Source organism: Vidua macroura, chromosome 1 (assembly GCF_024509145.1).
Source record: "Vidua macroura isolate BioBank_ID:100142 chromosome 1, ASM2450914v1, whole genome shotgun sequence".
Taxonomy (NCBI): Eukaryota; Metazoa; Chordata; class Aves; order Passeriformes; family Viduidae; genus Vidua; species Vidua macroura.
This window is the reverse complement of record NC_071571.1, coordinates 115,628,159-115,644,268: the sequence shown is the minus strand read 5'-3', so window position 1 is coordinate 115,644,268 and position 16,110 is coordinate 115,628,159. Positions and strand designations below refer to the sequence as shown.

The 16,110-nt window shown below is 41.2% G+C and overlaps 1 protein-coding gene across 5 annotated transcripts in view; it reads right to left on the bottom strand.

Moving 5' to 3' along the window:
* The window catches only part of LYN (LYN proto-oncogene, Src family tyrosine kinase), a 49,313-nt gene extending 38,126 nt beyond the window's left edge, over positions 1-11,187 (bottom strand). For 2 of the 5 annotated variants that reach the window (XM_053986340.1, XM_053986376.1), the window contains exon 1: positions 10,640-10,803. The gene's annotated coding sequence lies outside the window, so the exon portion shown is untranslated. Of the gene's footprint in view, positions 1-10,639; positions 10,804-10,853; positions 10,926-11,104 lie in introns of those variants that run through there. The other 3 variants (XM_053986359.1, XM_053986366.1, XM_053986350.1) reach the window with 3 other exon arrangements.
* Between the last annotated feature and the right edge of the window lie 4,923 nt (positions 11,188-16,110).

Sequence of the window (16,110 nt, the reverse complement as noted above, 5' to 3'; positions counted from 1 at the left end):
TTTACAACGTGACACATGGAAGAGAAATGACAGCTTCTCCCTGTTTTCACTGAGCCTCAGAAGACAACAAAGGACAAAGTAAGCAACTTGCTGACTTATCATGAGTTTGGGGAATCATCACCAGGCTGCACCCCAATGAGCTTTTCAGCTGGAGAATGTTACTGTGCCTTCTCCAGAAGGTGTAAAGGAAGGTATATTTGCAGGTAGCAGCTGATACTTGAAACCTTTATCTCCTTCAAGTAAAGCAGCTTAATGCTCAGCCTTCACATACCTGGACAAATGGATTGATAGGACTCTTGCTGAAGCAAATTATTAAGAGCTACTATGACTAAGGGGAGAGGATAGTTATTTATGAAGGTGGCCTTCAAGTAGTTATTATGTTGTTGGCAATAAAGAGTATTTTTCAGATGTGATCTCTTGCTTTGAAGTGTGCCTGTAATTCAAACCCATTGTAATATTGTAAATAGAATGCAAAGATCATGAACATCATGAAATCACCACAACATAAAATCATAGGTAGGAAAAGACCTCAAAGATCATCAAGTCCAAACTATGTCCCCAGCTGCCACATTTAGAGGGGTATTTTGCATGCTTTCAGGGATGGAGATCCTACCACTGCCCTGGGCAGTCTGTTCTAACACCCGGCCACACTGTCAGTTAAGAAATTTTTCCTAATATCCAGTCTAAACCTCCCCTGGCACAACTTGAAGCAATTTCCTCTTGTCCTGTCACTTGCTGCTTGGAAGAAGAGATCAAAGCCTACCTGCACACAACCTCCTTTCAGGGCATTGCAGAGAACCATAAGGTCTCCTCTGAGACTTCTTTTCTCCAGGCTAAACAGCCCCAGCTCCCTCAGCCACTCCTCATAAGACTTTGTGCTCCAGACCCTTCACTGGCTCTGCTGCCCTTCTCTGGACATGTTCCAGAATGTCAATGTCCTTCTTGTAGTGAGGGGCCTAAAACTCAACACAGGATTTGAGGTGTGGCCTCACCAGTGCTGAGTACAGGGGTCAATCCCTGACCTGGTCCTGCTGGCCACACTATTGCTGATACAGGCCAGGATGCCACTGGCCTGTTTGGCCACCTGGCTGGCTCATGTTCAGCTGGCTGCTGACCAGCACCCCCAGGTCCTTTTCTGCCAAGCCACTTTCCAGCCACTGTGCACCCAGCCTGTAGTGCTGAGTGGGGTTGTGCTACCCAAGGGCAGCACTCACCATTTGGTCTTGTTGAACCTCATGCAACTGACCTCAAGCCATCAATCCAGCCTGTCCAAGTCCCTCATCATGTCAATAAAAACACGATGGAGGACAGCAAATTCACAGCCAGCAAGCCCTGATGAAGGTTTTGAGGATGGTCTCATAGAAAGTATGCCACTTCTCCTTTGGGTTTATCTTCTGTTTTCAGTGTGTTTAATACAAGAGAAATGGGGAACAGAACATAAGTGCATATTAGCTTTTGTTCTTTCAAATTCAGGTAACTATATCGCCAGGGTATAAATCAATTTTTATAAACCTTACCTGGTTTCATGCATGCTACAGTCCACTTTCAACATGGATTATGACAGTTATGGCTAAATCAGGGCAGAATGACTTCTGTGTCAATGGATCCTAACAGTAACAGCTTTGCCATTGTGTAACTCATATTACTTTGCCCCATGCTGCATTTGCCATTCTGCTTCACTGGTCAGAAGGCTTCTTTATCTGCTGTCAACTCCATGTTTGAATGCTGATATGTACTCACGACTAAGCTTGCAACTAAAACATAGCATTCTTGTTATAATAGCATCATATTATGTCTTGAGCACATCTAAAGCACTGAATTTCACAAAAGAGAAGCAGATTTTTTTCACTATCTTCAAACACCAGCACACATTTAAATTGTAAAAAAAAAGTTACTCTTCCCGCAGACTGTACTGTGTTTCATTAGCTGTACAGCACTAGTTAAACACAGAACTCTCCTGAAACAGAGGACATTGTGCTGGGGTATGTAATATGGATTCAAGAACGAATTCTATGCTCAGATAAAAATTTGGGGTTAAATCATTCATGCTGATGTGAGCTAACACTCAGAGTACAGTTCCTCCGGAAAGTTTGCAAACATTGGACAAGTTTGCTCAAGTTGCAAGAGGAAACTGCAAGAGTTCTTAAAAAAAAAAAAAATCAGTGTGAAATCTGGTGCCACTAAATTACATAGCAGAAATGAAATTTTTTGCTGTTTAATCTTTACAGGGATACCACACCAGCATTCAGCACTAACTGCTTAAGTATCCACAGGAGGAACCACCTTGTCTTGTTCTCACTGATGTTAAGCAGCAGAATCTCCCTTAACTTCAAGGGTGTAAGAACATCCTCCAGGTTCTGGAACTTCACAGAATCCTATTTATAACTCAATTATTTTACTTAACTTTAAACTCTGTGTTATTATATTCCTTCAAGGGCATGAATCTAAACCAGGAATGTACCAGTTGGTTTCTAGGCCAGTTTAGTAAACTGTTTCAAGCAACTGTTGCAATTTGTCCACGTGGTGTAGCACCAAAGGGTATCATGTGAACCAACAGTTTGCTGCAAACATGATAAAAAGACTTAAAAGAGGTCTATGATTAGTAATTTTGTGAGGCTATTACATTAGGTCCTTGATATCAGAGGGTTATTTTAATAGATACAAGTATACTTCTCTTAAGTCTACCAAACACATCCCGAGAGGCTGCAAAATTTCACCAATTTGGGTGTGAAAGCCTGTCATGTAAAGAGGGAAGCTTGCTCTAACTGAAGTCGTGTGAAACTACATGCTCAAGCTTGGGTGGCAGTAAGAGTGTAAAAGAAAATACCTCACTGAAGGAAATATGTCACAGAATGAACATCAATAAGAATTCACACCCAAGTTTCTAAGCATATTTTTCACATTTATTACATACATGAACATGAATAAGAAGTTTCTCTAAAGTTAACCAAAATTAGAAAAGTTTTACAGGCTTTTTATTTTCATAAAGGAGTGAGAGTGAGAATTTGGAAAGCTCTCTTTGAAAGAAAGATTGTAAATACCTGGTGTGACAGTTCACTTGACTGTTCCTGCTTCAAAGGTTCTAAGGAAGAACTGGATTGCTCCAACTTTAAACACGGGTATGTCTTTGCAGATGATCTTTCTCGGGGCAAGAATGAACGGTTACGAGGACAGCAGCTATGCAAGTATATTTACTTGATCAAAGTTCCTTTATATTTGAGAGAAATTATTCTGTACTAAACAGAAGATCTGACTTGGGGATCGATTCAAAGATGCAAGTTGAATTTGCTCATTATGTTAATTGATTTAATTTTCAAAAACTAATAATTTGACCTCTGCTACTATTTTAACTTTGCCTTGAAATTTCTTGTTTTCTCACTCTAAAAACAACCAACATTTCTGTATTTGCAATATGCCCCTACTGGACTGTGCAGCACTTAGTATTTCCTGTTGTTGCTAGTCCTGCTTAATGGTCAGTTGATAGCAGAGGAAGACCTAGCAGTTACAACCATAGCAAGTTTCACTGAACCGGGCTCTGATCCTGCAAGTGACAGCACACAGCTTGCAGGAGCTTGACAGACTTCAGGAGACTCACACCAGGACTTTCTGCACAAAGGGCAGCACACAGACCTTACAAAATAGGCCAGCACTCACAATAATTCTAGCAGACTTAGACTCATGGTAAACTGGAGGACCATGACAATAATTATTTTCACATTCATACCGCAGATCGCAAGAATTTCACAGTGCTATTATTACAACCATACTGGCTGCTCATTAAAGTTTATAACCTTTGTTACTCCACATAATCCAAAACTATACAGCTCACAGGCAGGACATATTATGCTATACTTTGAAAAACTGCCTTAGATTGTGCACAAGCCCCAGTGTTTAAATGTGACTTCGGCACTCACAGCCCATGCAGCTACTTTTCAAAGCAAGAACTAAAACCAAATCAGTGTTCACAATGGTTATCCAAGTTTGTTTCAGGAGAGCAGTAATGAGTCCACAGCTTGCATTTTAGTTCCATAGTATTATGTGTTGTGCAAAGAAGATGCTTTAACAACTGGTAAGACTTCATTGTTTGGCCACACATGGGAAGTTCTCAGGACAACACAAACCATATGAGAAAAGGTGTATGAGAGGAGGCCAAAATCCTTAAGAAATCAGAATTGGGGTTGATACTGAGAAACAAATTAAGAAGGAAGACTGCAGAAGTAAAAAAGATAAAAAGAGAAAAAATCAAATAAGAATGCAAAGGATAATAACTAATTGGGTAGAGACAATTATAGTCCCTAGGAAAGCACACACTCTCAATCAGCATGACAAGATACAGAACATGTAACAAACATATGTATTCTATGCTCCAAGGAGAAATTACTTTCCTGTGTCATACCATACAAACCACCTGCTTTTATTGCAGGAGTAGGGAAAAGGACCCTTTCACTCATCCAAACCTAGTCCAATACATGTGATTTGAATAAGCTACTCAGATGCATTTTTGACACTTGTAGCCTTGCTTAAATGCTCCCTTAAGAGCAGAAATATCTTACCTGAAGCACCCTTCTCCCACTTGTTCACTCTACCAAAACTCTTTTCTGCTGGTGCCAGCTCCATTGAACTAGGTTCTTCTAAACTTGCACTGCCTTCTCAAAGCTAAATTTCTTAAGTTTCACTTTCTGAGGGGTCAGTGTATGAGGCACACCAACACCAGTGAGCACAGAACATCATTCCTGGAGCAAGAGCTGCTGTCTCAGCACCACATCCCCACAATACCAGGACTTGATTTCTTCTCCCTAGGCTGGCATACATGCTGATAAATCCATGCTCTGCTTCCCTGAATCAGAAGTGTTTACAAGGAGGGTCAATGCTGGCTCAAGAACTTTTTCCATGCAACATAACACAGCACACAAAAACATGCATGCAACAGAAAAGAAACTTGACCAGAGGAGGTCAAAGCAGCATCACAAGAAGGGCAGACAAAGCGGCAGGAGATAATCCACACTGACTATTTTCAAGACAGAAACCCGTTTTAAGTTCGTTTGAGGTCACAGTTTTAAATCAGATGTGTCAAACAGCAGTTAGCTGTCTCTAAAGATCAATTACATCTACACATAAAATGTACTCTACACAGAAGAGTCTTGCTGACCACCTACAGAAAGACGAAGCTGCCCTTAAACAAGGAACAGCCTTAAAATACCTTGAAGGCCATGTCAGTCCTGCCAGATTGGTACTCCACTGGACTTCAAGAGGCTGGGGGTACATATTTCTGGATGAGTATTCCCTGATAAATAGTTGACAAATAACAATTGGACTATGAAAGGTGATAAGGCTTGCTCTTCCAGAAAGGGAAAACAAAATTTGCCACAGACGTCGAAAGCAAGAGATGAAATAAACAGTTTATAACACTGACAGTCCTGAAGACTGGAGAGAGAGAAACAGAATGACATTGGCAAAAAAAAAAAAAAGAATGATGGGAGAAGAAAAAAAGGAAATCGTGGTAGGGAGTACTCCTACAGCCCGGATAAAGACTGAAACATGGATTTTTCCAGGAAATTGGGGAGCAAAAGACTCAAACAAACAGCACATCATTACTAATGAAGACATTTGAAGCAGTGTAGGTCAAGGACTTTTTGGAAACACTGGTAAGCATTATGGCAGAGGGAGGGGAACTGCTCCCAAGGAAATTTAGCAGGAGATTTTGAGAAGAGCCAAGCTCTCCTGGTCAGGCATAGTGGGAGCACTGCTGTCTACTGCCTGACATCAGTCAGGCCATCTACATTCCAAGAGAAATGGGCTTAGAATTCACCTCAGTATGACTTGGTGCTTCTCCACTGGTGTCATGACAGCTGCTGCAATCTCTCTTGAAGCCAGTGCAAGTACAGCTGGACAGAGAAAGGAAGACAAATTGCCACACCAGCAATCCAGCAGAAGAGTTGCTTATAAGGCAGGTTTTCCAACACCCCTCACGGGCTGCAATGCTTCCCTCCAGCATTTGCACAGTTCAGCATATCTTTTGCAATGGTAGACCTGGAGTTACAAAAATGTACTTTGAATCCCATTTGCACATTCTGCTACATCACAGCGGCACATTCAAATGACCCTTGCAATGTATTTTGAACAAGTCGAACACAGAACATCCAATATAGGATTTCCTCTTTCTCCTGCCCATCCCCTTCCTGTTTGTTTACCAAAAACTTTCACTTCCTCAGTGACACTGACACCAGCTCTAGCGATCACTTAACTCTGGTTCTCCTGTCCTTGTCCACTCACACCTGAATCACAGCTCCCCAAGGCATTTAGTACTTACTGAAGGGTTTTAAGGATCCATCAAAACACATGGTAAGGCTGGGGCTGCCCTGGAGAAAACCATTTTCTGTCCACTGGATCTAATGAATACAAACCTCATGATCCTGGTAAGGGACAGTGTAGCAGGCAATTTCAATATATGCAATATATATGCTACTATTCAGATCTTTCCCTGCTCAGTTGATACTACCAGGAAATATTATTTTTGTCTGAATACAGTAGAACTTAGTCATAGGTCAGACCTACTGATTTATAATGTGTTACCACTACATAGCAATTCACTCAAACATAGACTTTAACTTTCGGTATTAATTTTGTTCTAAGACCCTAGTACAGTCATACATGGAAAGAGAAAGCCTTAGCAGCCAAATATACTTCTGTACTAATTCCTGTGATACCATATTGCTTCAGTTTAAACCTAAGGTAAAACCCGAATAAGATTTCATTAAAATAAAAAAATAAACAAGTTTGTATACACCTATGTGTACAAACTAATGAAGGAAACATGAAAAAAAGCAATAGACTGTAGATACCACATCAGAAAGCCCACTTAACAGATTATGCCTTTTTTATGAACTTCCTGAAACTGCTTTTTTTAAACCAACAAAGGAGAAGTTAAAAGCACATCCCAGAGGGAGTCCTTTCCTTTCAAAATTTTATCATTTCCATACTTAGAGCAACCCCCTATAATAGAGGAAACTGCAAGAAGTGCCATTGCAGAAGAGTAGCTGCATCCCATACTTCAACGCCTTTGGTGAACTAATACATGTTCCAGTTTACGATTGCATTATTTCCTATCACAGCTGGCCTTTGCAAATTAAAATAAGAAATTCTATAATATGTCAACCACAGGAAGAAGAAGCCTTCTGCCACATGCAGCAGAGACCATAGAGGAAGAAGCTCACTTTGTTCAGACTGTTTATCATTGGAGTCCTTTGAACTGAAGATGTAAGACAAGTGTGCTGTGCAAACACAGGAACCAATTGTAGATACTTAAGATGCCAGCAGTTTGAAAAAGATAGCCAATGCTGACCTAAGGGAGACCAAAGGCTGGCCTGGACAGAACTAGTCCACCCTTTTAACCCACCAGAGAAATGAGATCTACCCATTATCCCATTATTCCCTTCACCTTTCCCCAGCGTCCTCCTTTCTTTTCTCTCCAGCAAAGTGTTACTGTCAAAATACCATTTCTCTTCTGACATTTGCCTGACAAAAGTAATTGATCTATTTACCTCTATGAGTAGTTCTTTAGGGCACAAAACAAATACAAGTATCCCATAAATATTTGGAGGAAATGCTTCCAGCACACGATGAGTTCTGCCTTCATGTTTTGTTCCATGAACCCACATTTTTCAGGAAAGATGCTGAACTCAAATGTGAATAATTCAGTCTCGGAAATTACAGCATTTAATGACAATGTCAACAGGAAATGTATCTGAATCAAGCAAAAATAAATATGAAAGCACAGACCTTTCTATCCTTCCCTGAAGGACAATGAAGTTTAAACTAGGAACAGTCACGCTGAGGACAGTGACATTGCATTTGTTTTTTATTAGTACAGGCTGATTTCTTTGAGAAGGCACCATTATTGTTTACAGGGTGGCAGACTCCTTCGCCCTGCATGCGTCATTAAAGACTGTTTTCATACAAATGCAATTTTACATTTTTATCTACAGTTTCCTGTGGTATGGCTTAGCAAGTCTGGAAGCCTTTCTTATTACACCATGTCGAGCATTCCTACACTCTCATTAAAGAGGGGAGAGAAATAAATGGGAAAAATAGGAAGTAGGAATATGAGCAACAGGACAAAAATCCTAATTCTCAGCTGGGAAACTGGTTTTTCTATAGAATGAAGCCTTTTTGCTTAGAGATGGAAATCCTACAGAGGCAATATTATAACAAATGCTGCTTAACAGAGTCACATGGTTTGGTGTAATTATTTACACACTCGGCTCCATAGCTTCAAAAGGAAGTATCATTCCCTGCATATAAAGCTCACAGAACCCTCAGGATCCCCAGCTCACGGATTCTCCTCCCATCCCTTGCATTAGCACATGATGGTTCATATTCTTCTGAGATCTCTGCGGCATGAGACATCCCCCTCTGTGTACAGCCATACTACCACAGCAGATTGCTAGGAATCCTAGGTTATACCTAATGCCCACCCCATTAATTAGTTAGGTAAGTTAGTTAGTTAGTTAGTTAGTTATTCCCCATGTACTTGTCTTCGGTGTTCACTCAGTTTTGAAAAGGGCTCCCTGAACCCCAAGAGTAAAAATGGTTTTACAACTTCCTAGACAGAAGAAAAAAAATGCCACTCAGTTACTCAGGATATGCACATATGGAAAGGAGGAAAGATCTCATCCCCTTCCCAGATCACCTAGCCCTTTGACAAAAACAAAAATTGTCTCCTGATCAACATGTGTTCATCCAAAAATGTCAAAGACTCCTATTAAGATTCAAAATCACATGCAGATTAGAGGTAGGCAAACATCTCCTTTTTGTGACAGCGATGGAATCACATCTGAGATTAAATACGGCAGCACTTAAACTTTCCCAAATAACTACAGAGAGGCCAATGTTGTGCCCCACAAGAAGGGCCAGGTGTAGCATCTCTGATTTGGTGAGACACCCCACAGAAGAACAGAACTAAGCTGAGCCAGGAGACCTTGGTCTTGTTTTCATTGCCTGTCACAGGAATTGTTTCCCTCAACACTTGCTGTTCTGTGATGCCATTTAGCTTACAGGAGTCAAAAATGCCATAGGAAGAGAGGTCACTTCAATTACATAGATAAACTGAGCGGGGGGAAAATACTATGAAATAGTTGCTTATACATTCATAAATACTTATCTATTCATAAACACCTGCAAGGAATAGTTTCACATTTATGGAAACTCTCTTGAAAAGGGAAACATCAAACCCCATAGTATTGAACAACTTAGAGGCAACAGGGTTTAACTTTGCGTTGTAAAGTTTCACAATTGATTGCTTTGTCAGAAAGTCATTGCACAACTCCACTGGTCAAGGGGCTTAAAAAGGAAGGCCTAAACCTTACCATGTCTTCTGTACATTTCTGTAGGAGAAACCTCTTATTTACTCAAAAATAGAGAAGAACAGTCAGCCAGCTACTGTACAAATAATCATTCTATGTCATCATGGTTAAAAAAAATCTAACTCAACAGCACACAATTAAAAGAGATTTTTATGTTATTAAGTAAAGAATTCTTTCTTAACTAGTCTGTAGTTCACGAAGTTGAAACAGAGAAAGAAAAAAGCATTAAATCTCAGAAGAGATCCATAAAATGAGACATCTTTTGATCTCACAGTTCATTAATTTCAACCCTTCTCCAAGGTTTCATAACATCCTATTAACAGTATGTAACTGATTTCTAGCCTGTTGCTACTTTTTCAGGGAAAACTATTTGATTTTTTTTCTCATCCATACTTTCAGTACTGTTGATAGTATGTATTAAAAAGATAACACCTATTCTGTCCTCAGTGTTGGGTTGGAAACAATCCACACAAACACAATTTGACTCTCCTTTTGGTAAAACTGAGCTATGTTTTCCCAACATAGCTTTGCAATTTCTCAACATGTATCTTCTGCTTTTTGTTTTAACTCTATAGTGATACTGTGTTGAGTGCAGACTTATCCACGTGGCACTTGTACATCACAGACACTTTCAATTAACATTACTATTCCTAAATTGCAAAAGTCATACAGGTACTTGATGGGATCAAGCTTAAAAATTTTAATTTTCAATTTGTACTATGATGTCCTAAAATACATTAAGATTGGTCAGAGTGTTTCTCTTTCTTCAAAGGTGGGAATGAAAGGCAGGAGATGGGATATTGACTAGGGGTTTCAGATGAAACTAGCTTTGTGCTCCCTATGTGTATCCGCGGGAATATGACCTGGCTAAATAAATTTTAAGTGTTAATCCCTTTGGTCTTTAGTGCCAACAGAGGGGAGCAAGGCAGCAAGATGAGTTTGTACCAACCCATTCACTGCAAACACTTGAAAGCTGCAGTTTCAACAGAAACTCTTAACTGCTTTACTGAAGGTACAGCATCAGCTCCTAAACTAAAATTGTAAGGAGAAAACCCTTCAAGACCGCTCCTCAGGAATACAGTACCTATAATAGCAGTCTGCAAGAAACACTGCACACCGAACATCACAATGCCATTTTCTCATCTTTCTTTTAGTTTCAAGCACATTTGAACACACACTTAAGAGGAAGAAGCTTTAACTTGCAGAACGCACGAGAAATTATGCTCCTAGAAAAAAAGCAGTGTAAGAAGGGACACCCAGAGATCACATCACCTCACCTCAGTCAAGGCTATCGTTTTGGCTCGAAACGCCGACTGCGGACTTAAACCAGGTAATTTCACACGCTCCCAGGCACGAAACAGCCAGAAGGCACCCGAGCCCTCTGGATCACAGCAGAAGCCAGGCAAAGGGGTATGAGATAAATCATGCTTTTGAGAACGATTATTTTATCCCAAACGCGGTTATTTCCCTTAAGACCCCATCCAGTCCTACCGGGCAGGTCGAGCGGCAGCGGCACCTCCTTGCGGGGGCAGAAGCGAGGGAGAGCCGCCCAGAAAGCGCCTGGTCCCTCCGCACCGCACCGCACCGCACCGCGCCGCGCCGCGCCGAGGCGGGGCGGGGCAGGGCGGGGCGGGGCGGGGCGGGGCGGGGGCGCGGAGGCAGCGCGGCCGGGCAGCCCCCGCGGGAGAAGCGGGGTGAGCCGGGACCGCCGGCCCCCGTCGCTCCCGGGGGAAGGCACTTACTGTCCCGGGTGCGCAAGTTGAGCGGCAGCGAGCGAAGCGCAGGGTGCGCGCCGGGGCGCGGAGCGGGCTGTCCCAGGCGCCGAGCGGCGGGGCCGGAGCGCTGCTCTCGCTGCGCGGACGGGGCGCGGCCCGCGGGAGGCTCGCAGCCCGGTTACTTCCTGCTGCCGGGCAGCATTTGCATGCGGCGGACAGCGGGGCGAGCGGCAGAGCGGGGGGCGGCCCCGGCCCGGCGGCTGCAGCTCCTCCGGCTGGAGGCTGTGCCGGGGACGAGGTGGGGCAGGGGCTGCGGCGGGGTGTCGGGGGACAGCCCCGCCGAGCTGACTCAGAGGGGAGCGAGCCGTCATGAGCCTCTGAAAGTTACAGCTAAATAAAACCCTGTTAGTCTGAGAGGCAAAAAAAAAAAAGCTCTCTTGTTCCACCAACAGCCAAAAAAAATTTGAACTTCAAAAACCCACTGTAAACAGCTTCTAAGGTCCATTGGAGGCTTGGTTGAGAGAAAAAAAAAAACAAGTAAGCTTATCTTTCAACGTTTCTTTTCTTTCAAGAATGATTTACTAGCCTGGTGAAAAGTGAAATAAAAATCTCACAGGTCAGCAAAACAGGAAATATGAATGCATGGACATAACAGCCAGAGGATGCAGGTGAAAAGCTTTACAAGAACTAGAGTCAAGTGTCATGTGTGTACTGCCAGACCACGTGGGCGAGTTCAGGTCATGGAGATTTCTAAGGCAGAATTTCAAATGAAAAGCATTTAAGCTTTCCATGTAAAAGTGTTTAGATAATGGATCAAGTCTGAGAAACGGTCAAAGTGTTACAAGATGCAAGACACTCAAAGGCACCTCCATACACTTTCCCAAAGTCCACCAGTACAGCCTAATTGTGGGTTGGACTGGACTCGGGAGCTGGTGAGGACTTCTAACAGGACACCCAAATAGCTGAAAATACCTCAGTGCACCTCACCCCCTGTTGGGTTTATGAGGAGAACCTGATTAATGTCAATGGGACTTATAGATCTTTGGTGCTGATGTAAAGGCCTGTCACTCCTGGTGATGCGCAGCTGGCACAATCACTGCACTCTGCTTGCTGTGTACTGCAGTCCCATCCCAATGCCCTGGCTCCAGCACACAGGTCTCTGCATTGATCCTCTAGAAGACTCAGTCTATAGAATCAGTGAGATCATAATCTGTCACATTTCTTAATCAGTCCCAGATGTCCCTGGGCATCTGTGGAGCTCTGAAAAGTAGTGGGCAATAGTTTCTGGTCTTCTTTGAATTGTATCATCAATGATTAAAATAATGTGTAAATACTCAGTATTAGACTGGCCTCTAAAAGTATTGTAATGTGAGACAATAAGGAATTCCTCAAGACCTATTAATAAAACGTTGGTAAATGTTTTTCCCCTCCCCCAACTTAGGTAAAGATATTGCATAATAACAATAACAATAAGAAAAAAACTGCAATAAAATGAACAAACCAGACAACAGCCTTTTTCCCAATGAAAAGTTTATGCAAAAAGGAAAGATCTGACTAAATATACATTGTCTGGGGCTTGGGGATTTCTTTTGGTAGGAAATTTGGATTCCAAAAAGTTTATGTAAAATGAGCTATTTCTGTTTGGAAGTGCACTGTTAGTACCCTGTGTTTCCATTTTCCTCTATAGGACAAGCATCTTGATCTTGTACCTTTCTTCTTGGAGAAGTGGTCTACAAATCCCACATCTGTCTTGCTCTCCCTCCTTTCCTTTTTATATCTTCATTTCATTATCAAGTATTCTGCTGTGTTTAATATTCCCCTTCTCCTAACAAAGCATTGGTGAAAATAAAATTTAGTTTCATAAATGCATAATAGATTCCAGCAGTCTAGTAGAATGCAATCCTATCTATAATGTGAATAATCTGGAAAAATAAAAAAGGTGCTGAATTACCCTTAATAGACTGCTGTGCAATAGTAAATTGTGAGACAGAACAAACTCATCAGGTCTGCCCTAAAGGAACTAATATGAAGAAGGGTTAGAGTAGAATAAATACACTGTGCATTATATTTTTTTTTTTTAAAGACGGGTTGTTAGTACCCTTTGAAATGTCATGGTTTTATATATTCTTGTTCCCACTGTTACGAATATATACAAAATCTACTTTAGAAAGCGTAAGCAGGAAAGGAACTCTCTCATTATATATTCATCAAAAGGGGGAAAAAAGCTGATTCCAGCCTCACTACATCTGTAGATCAGCTGTTCATCACGTTTTAAATGTCTTTGTGCATAGATCAAGTTGGGGGATGGTGTAAAATGGGGCAAGAATGAAACTTCAAGCCTGTCACTGAAGGGGAAGTCCTTGCAGGAAGGACTGTGAGTCACATTAGCCAGCCAGTTCATGCCCAGCAATTGATTTCCCGCTTTGGGAAGATTTGACTCCCAGACCATGTCTCTACTGCTGATTTAAGCCTGGCTGCAAGGCTGTGCTCCAACGTGAATGCCAGCTGGCAGTGTACGAGTCCATGTCTGTGCTCTTGGCATCCAGAACATGGGGACGGGACGACCCGAAATTGGCCCATGTGTCCAGGTTTCGGCTGGGATAGAGCTCATTTTCTTCTTATTAGCTGGTGCAGTGCAGTGTTTTGGATTTAGTATGAGAATAATGTTGGTAACACACTGTAGTTTAGTTGCTTATGCTTTCCCTAAGTCAAAGCCTTTTCAGTTTTCCATGCTGTGACAGTGAGCAGGTGCACAAGAAGCCAAGACGGAGCGGACCTGAACTGGCCAAAGGGATATTCCATACCTGTCATACCCAGTATTTAAATATATTATATATATTATTATATACTGGGGAAGTTGGCCAGGAGGGGGCTGATCATATCTTGGGGGTGGGCTGGGCACCGAGTAGTGGGTGGTGAGCAACTCTATTGGACAACACTTGGTTTCTCTTGGGTTTTATTCCCCTCTCTCTCTCTCTCTTTTCATTACTACTACTACTTCTACTATTAGTCTTCTTTACTTTGTTTCAATTATTAAACTGTTCTTATCTCAACCCCTGAGTTTTTACCTTTTTCCAGGTCTCGTCCCTATTCCATTGGGAAGGGAGCAGTGAGCTAGCAGCTGCCTGGTACTTAGTTGCCAGCTGGGGTTAAACCACAACACCATGTTAACTTTCAGATCAGCTCTGGAATATTTTTTGAGAGTGTTAAGTGGCCTGGGCCAGGAATGAGTTGAGCAATTTGTCAGTAGACTCAGAGGAATGTCCGATGATATTTGGTTGGGCACTGTTAATTACTGACTTAATGAGCCTTGTATTGTCCACACCAATCCCTCTACATACCTGTGTAGGTAGCTGCTGCTGATCCCTGTTTGGATTGTTTCTGGGGCCATGAAGATGCACAAACTGCAGGGAACAGTGACTCCAGGCAGTAAATCAAACTTTGTCATGGACAATGAATACAGGCAACAAACTTCTCTCTACATTTTATATATTCCTTAATCTCATTGTTGCTGAATTCTTTCTGTGGTATGTTTGAATACAAAAGCAGAGCACTAATAGAAGACTAAAAAATAGTCAGTAAAGCATAAATGGCATAACCAGGGAAATAATTTGAGGGAGATCCCAAGGAATACCTGGGTTCGTTCAATTAAAGAAAAAGCAGGAATAATATTACTTTGTTCAAAAATAGATTTGCAAAGATTTAAGTTCTTTGTAAAAGAGCAGGGAAAGATAGAGCACAGACACATGTAAAGCTGAAACATTTAGACATCTGGCTGTTTTGTATGAGCCAGAGTTTTGGAATCACAGTAGACACAGTAAAATGTCTTTTCTTTAGAAATTCCGGCACTTACACAGTCACTAATTGTATTGTTTTTCTCATAATTTTATTTCAAGACCTTACCATTAAGTAAATTGCATATTGTCAACATGCTTTATAATAATGTAGCAAATTTTAAGCAAGTAGTAAAGAGTGGATTTTAAAAAATGAGATACAAGTCACACAGTCATTCTTCACTCAGAGTTCCTGGAGAAAGTAAAAAGGGTATATTCTTTAGCATTATTTTTTTTATAATTTCCTTTCATATTGTAACCTACTATTTTAAAGAAAGTCATGTTGACCTATAAGTAGAATATTTCTAGATTTTATTCTAAATATGCCCTTCATGCTAAAGATGGGTTGCTTTTGTTTGTTCAAAGAAAAATAAAATAGAAAATAAATTTTACTTTCAAGTATGAGATAACAAGTTAATGCACCTTATATGTGGGTATTAATCAGTTCCTGCTCTCATTTCCAGTTTGGAGCCTGGGAAAATTGAGTTTTGTGACACTAAAGAGAAATTCAAACAAACAAACAAAATCTTAGTTTTTAAAGGTAGTTCCATTATGATTATTTGAAATGTGTCACACAATAATTTACAATCTTGACTAATTGTGTGATTAAAATTTTGGAAAATATTAAAACCACTTTGGGGAATAATGCACAGATCCTTGTAAACTTTGTATATTAACTCAACATGCATTTGACCTGTTGTTCAGACTAACAATACACATACTAACTAGGCTAAAGCTGGAAAAGCTGGTATCTTTCCTGTAGGCAGTGATCTGCCTAAAGCACAGCCACTTGCATTTTATTACAATGATATTTTCTGGCCATAAATCCTCAATTCAGCCTTTTTTATTTCATCTTGTTACTTCCAGTTTCTGTGAACAACTCATAATAATACAGCAGATATTTGGCTTGAGATCCTCTTGGCTTGAGATCCTCTAATTCTGAAAGCTGCTTCTTCTGCACCTTTGATGATTTAAATATTTTATTCACCTGCCATTATGTGTTTTATACATAAAAATCTTTCCCATTTTATTTCCACTTGTTCCATGGCTGTGAGTGGAAAAAATTGCTATTTAGGGAATCAAAGCAAGCCCAACACTGGAACACCCAATTTGAGAACCATCTGCATTGAACTAGGTTGTGTTGGTGGGACAGCATCCTGAGTATCCTGATGGAAGTTGAAACTGGCCTATGTGCACTAC